Source organism: Triticum dicoccoides, chromosome 6B, assembly GCF_002162155.2.
Source record: "Triticum dicoccoides isolate Atlit2015 ecotype Zavitan chromosome 6B, WEW_v2.0, whole genome shotgun sequence".
Classification (NCBI taxonomy): domain Eukaryota; kingdom Viridiplantae; phylum Streptophyta; class Magnoliopsida; order Poales; family Poaceae; genus Triticum; species Triticum dicoccoides.
The window spans coordinates 707,898,636-707,904,435 of record NC_041391.1 but is presented as its reverse complement, the minus strand read 5'-3'; positions in this window follow the sequence as shown (position 1 = coordinate 707,904,435).

Below are 5,800 nucleotides of genomic sequence, written 5' to 3'. Positions count from 1 at the left end.
CCGCCGTCCCCGTCGCCGCCCCGAGCCCGCCGTCCTCGTCGCCCCTGCCCCACGCCGCCCCGAGCCCGTCGTCGCCCCTGCCCCGCGCCGCCTCGACACCGTACTTGAGCATTTTTTTTATTTTTGTTAGATTTTTTTAGATTCTTTTTGTAGTTCATAGATTTTTTTCGTTAGGTTAGATGTGTAGTAATTTAGATATGTAGTTCATAGATTTTTTTGTTAGATTAGATTTTTTTGTTAGATTACATGTGTAGTAATTAATTTGTTCATATTATGTTAGATTTTTTTGTTAGATTAGATATGTGTAGTAACTAATTTGTTCATATTATGTTAGATTTTTTTCTGTTAATAAATTTTTTTGGTGATATTATTATTGAATATGCATGTTTGGTGATATTATTGTTAATAGATTTTTTTTGGTGATATTTAGAAGTAGTTTATATATAGTTGAACTAGCTAGTTGATTTAGTAAACTAATTTATTTTACTATATATAGAAGTAGTTTGTTTTTAGTAAGTACTACTTATTTATTTATAGTAAGTGCTTAGTAGTTGAACTAGATAGTTGATTTAATTAATAAAACTACTTTTATTTAACTATATATAGAAGTAGTTCCCGCGTCGACGTCGGCGATGCCTATCCCGCATCCTCGTCGTCGTCGACTCGGCGGTGGAGGCCTGCTTGATCAGGGCCATGTTCGGGACTGGGCTCTGCCGGGCTGGTATTGGGAGGTGCTACCTTCCGGGGGACGTAGATTGGTGAGGAGGCAGCCCGTTGTTGACCCGATCCTTGTTTGGTGGCGGTCGCGTGGGCCAGTGACGGTGGTGAGGCATCCGGACACCGCGGAGGTGGTACGTCACCGTGTCAGCGAGGAGGACGAGCACGTCCGTCGCTACATGGTTGCATTGGAGGGGAGGTTCGACAATACCTGGCAGGTTCTTCAGGGATCTCACTGGAGCTATGATCATGTGATGGTTCCTTATGTTTGGGTGTCCACCGCCCGCGTCAATACCCGTCGGGCGCTACGGTTCTAGTTGTATTAGTGATAATATTCGATGATGTACGGACACCAAGAGATGATGTACTTTTGCTTATAATTATTGAATGCATGCTAATTTGAATACTATACTTTATTTTATGATTTGGTTTTGCTTATTTTATGATTTGGTTTTTCTTATTGAATGCTCATATTGGATAAGTTCTCCTTCATTCCCATGTGCTAGACAATTTGGTATAATAATGCATTCGGGAATGAAAGTGGAGCTACGTACATCGATCATCGATAGTCAACCCGTGATTAATAATAATGATCTAGTTTAATATTTGAATTATGAACGTAGGCCGGAAATGTTGTACTCATCGGACGACGAAAACCGCCCGGGGGAGTGCAACTGGTGCCACGACGACCGAGGTATCTGCGACAGGTTCATTGAGTTGGACGAAGATCGGCGCTTCAGCATTAAGCTCGAGGAGACCTGCGATGTTCATACGGTACGAAACAACGACAATAGTTTTTTTCGTAATTAAGCACGACTTCAACTATTTTCACGTGTATTTTTCATCTTTTCCAATTCGACTAGCTTATCCCATGCTTTGCAAGAAGCTATGTATTAGAGAGGATGGGTTTTGAAGACCATGAAAGTTTCGAAACCAAAAAAATTATCCTAAGTACCAATCATGGTGTGAATTTTCAAGTAAAGTTGTACAATGCTCAGAGTGTTACCCATTTTGGTTGCAAAAATTGGGATGTATTTTGCAAGATGTATGGTCTTGATGAGGGTATGCTTGTCACCATGGATCTTGGTGATCCTACAATCGAGCAAGAGAGACCTTCGATTTGGGTCCTTGTGGATACATCTCCAATTCTTCCCTCATGTGAACTAAACATAGTTATTAATTAATTTATATTGTTTATTTCAAAATATATAGTTGACAACTTATCTCCATTGACAGCTTATTTTCATTCTTCAAAGAATGTGCGGAAGATGGTAGACAGAACGTACTACACTGAAGGCTCCGAATTAACTTATCAGGAGAAAAATCATCTAGTTGGATTTTGTACTGATCTTGAGAATTACAATATCTACAATCAAACTCCTCAACATTATGGTCAATACGTGCCACTAGTGCATGTGTTGAACTACGGTAACTACCATGGAGATACCCTGGTAAGATTATTTTTTACTATTACAACATCCATGCATATTTTTGCACACTTCTAAAACTAGTACATCATTGCTAACTACGAAGTTATTACTATGTTTTTCAACAGATAATCCCGAATGATTGTGTGCCTCATCTGATGTATACGCATGGTGGCCTTCATGTTTTGAACATACAACCAGGTCGTCCTACGAATCTCAACTGTCCATACCGGGTTTCTAAAAGAAGTGGAGACATAACAATCAAAGAATGGAAAAAATGTATGGACAGTCGTAAGGAGCTTCTTGGAAGCAATAAGCAGCGAAGGGCAAGAATTGAAGACAGGATGATCGCCATTCTTCATAATGGAGAGTCGGGGTCTATATTGTTTTATGCTATTTTACCTTAAGGGTGTTTAGGTCCTACCTAATACTGATGATCATGTGCTAAGAACAATTATGTAGGGTTGGGTTCGATGACTATGAGGATGATGATCGTATGACCTATTATTAATAACGAGTAGAAGTTGTATGATGATGCATGATTAGTAGGACTTGTTATTATATATATATGATGATGTATGATGCAAGCATGCATGAGCATGTTATATCTGCGGGTGCAATGAACATAGCAGCAGCGTTGATAAACCAAGGACGAAGATATAAGAGAGGACACTTCTCTCTATTAGCTAGCTATAATAACAACCTAAAAATAACCCCCAAAACCCCTAAAGCAGCCACTTTTGTAAAAAAAAACTGACTTTTGGTCCCGGTTGGAGCCACCACCCGGAACCAAAGGCCCCTGAATGGGCTCGGCGCATAGGGCCACGTGGAGGCACATTGGTCCCGGTTCGTGTTTGAACCGGGACTAATGGGTGGAGGCATTAGTAACGACCCATTAGTCCCGGTTCATGAACCGGGACTAAAGGCCCTTACGAACCGGTACTAATGGGTGGTTTTCTACTAGTGTTTGCTGAAGATGCAATCCAAGAAGATTCATTGATGAAGATGTTTCATCACAGCCACCGCCACCCTATGTAGGCATGGTGTTTGACAAACTTGAGGATGCTCAGAAATTCTACAATGACTATGCATCCTCCCTTAATTTCGCCCGGCTACAGGAATGAGGGAAAATTTGTGGATCTAGCGGGGAAAGGATGCACACTTGCTGCGTGTGCAGCCGTCAGCTACCTCAGATCTTGTCGTTGTCGCCAGCGTGGCTGGTCTGCTACGGTTGCCTAGCCGCCGTCGACCACCCAGTCGCACGGTGCTCCAACCACTACTGTTTATGCAACAACCAGACGCAACATATTCGGATTTCTCATGGGCTTTTGGCGCAATATCTCATCTAAAAACAACAATACCATGCTCGCCACCCCTCCTTTACACTTCTGCATGTAAACATCTTGTGTCGTAGCCTCGTAGGTCTTTTGCACCAGCTGAGCAAATTGGGCACTGAGGAGATACTTTAATGTGTCCAAGCGAAATCGAGGGCTTGAGCGATGATCTCATGGAGACCCAGGGCTAGCCACTCTTAATTAGAGCTTCACATGCACCTCTAACCCCACACACCTCGAGACACGGGCGAGAAAAAAACTAGGCTTTCTCTACCTCCTGCCGGTGCCGGCGTCGGTCCGCCCCGTCTACCGTGGCCTTAGGGCCATGGGGACGGAGTGGATCCCGGCCCTTGCTGGTGAGAGGGCTCCGTTTTTAGATCCTTTTTCGAGATTTGTTAGGGTTTGTGTCCTACTCAGGAAGGCGAGACGGCGGCGACTTCCTGAAGTTGGAATAGAGGTCTCCCCGCCTAGCCCCTGTTCCGGTGATGCCTCTAGCATCATCGGTGGGCATGTGGAGGTGTGTCTCCGGTGGGTCTGTCTCTGGTGGATTTGCTCGGATCTGTTTGTCGTTCGTCTTTGTTCGTGTGTCTTCAGGTTGGATCCTTCTTATCTACACTCTTCATCGACGGCGGTTGCTGTTCTGGTGCGTTGGTTCTACGGGGCCTTAACACGACGACTTCCCGATTGTCTACAACAACAAGGTTTGCCCGGCTCCGGCGAGGGAGGGGCGATGACAGCGGCGGGCCTTCGGCTCGCTTCATTGCTTGTAGTCGTCGCTAGGTGGTCTACGGATCTGAATGTAATTTTTATTATTTCTAGTGTTCTTTGTACTATCATGATTGAAGATGAATAGATTGAAAGTTTATCCCGCAAAAAAAAACCGCAGACACCAACTCCAAATCTTCATGACAAAAATATAGAAACAAAATTGAAGAAGAAAAGGCTTCTTGGGCCAAAGCCCATTAAGGGAGCCACCGAGTACCAATCGATAACGAGTTCTTCGATATCTAAACAAGCTATATAATTGCGGGAATTGAAGAGATCGATCGAGACTTGGAGGCACGTATCCACGCAATGCAACCATCGACGCCTATGACGGCCGAGTCATGGCTAGTATCGAGGTCAGCCGAGACCACCGGCCTCGACTACGACGAACACCACGTCCTGCGCGCCACGGACCTGCACTTCTCCCTCGGGGGCCGCCGCATGTTCCCCGTCCGCCTCCGCCCGGACCCGGAGGAACCCCGCCGTCTCCTCGCCGCCGTGGACTCCGCGCTCGCGCGGCGCAGCGACGACGACGTGGAGGCCCTCGAGATCTCCTTCGTCTACCGCGACTGCCACGACGAGTGCATCTTTATGGAATCACGGGGTAAATCCGGGTCCCTTTGCGAGTACCTCACGAGGCACGAGCACGCCGCCGCCGTCACGTCCGCGCACCTCGCCCGCTGGCTGCGCTTCGTCGAGCGCCGCGTCACCGGCAGCTTCACGCTCGCCGTGCCCACGGTGCCGCCGAGCAAGTCCGTAGATGAGGGCGGCGATGGGGACGATGCGCACGTGAGGGAGCTGATCGCCGAGCTGCCCGCCTCGGCGAGAGCAACGACGATGAGCCTGGCCCTGGGCAACGCCACCCTCAAGGTCCCCGTCGCTGGCGTCGGGGCCTTCCACGCGCTCACGGACCTCGTGCTCAGGGTAGCCAGGATCGAACCCGGCGGCGCGGACGAGCACAACCTTCTCCGTCCGTTTTTATGTTAATCTTTTTTGATAAACTTGATCAAAGTTTATGTTGTTTGACTTCTGTCAAATATAATATGCAGAGTAAATAAAAATGGACGGAGTACTTTATACTGCTGAAAATTAAGCATGAATGGACGGAGAAGGTTCTGGTGCAGGATGCATGGCGATGAGTATGGATGGGTCGGAGAAGTCTCGTGCATACGTGGAGGACGTCCACACGCCCGCAAACCTCCTATAGGACCGTTGAGTGTGAGTATGGTTTGTAAGAATTCGGAGGCTCACAAACATTTCAAGGAAGGCGATGAAAGGTTCAAAGTGTCCGGACCTTACGGTCTGGACGTTTACGGACGGTTTGATGTAGGTGCCCTTAGTTATAGTACTGATTGTATGTTCCTACAGATTTATTTTCTTTACAAAAGGACACGTGTAACCTTTGATTTTGACAAAAATACACACTTAGCGTGTTGATCAGCGGCCATTTCAATAAAATAACAAAGGTTATGAACGTGTAGTTAAACTACGCATGAGCTCAAATGCTTTTGGTGTGAACAGTCAAATAAAATAAATAGAAAAAAACTCAATAAATCT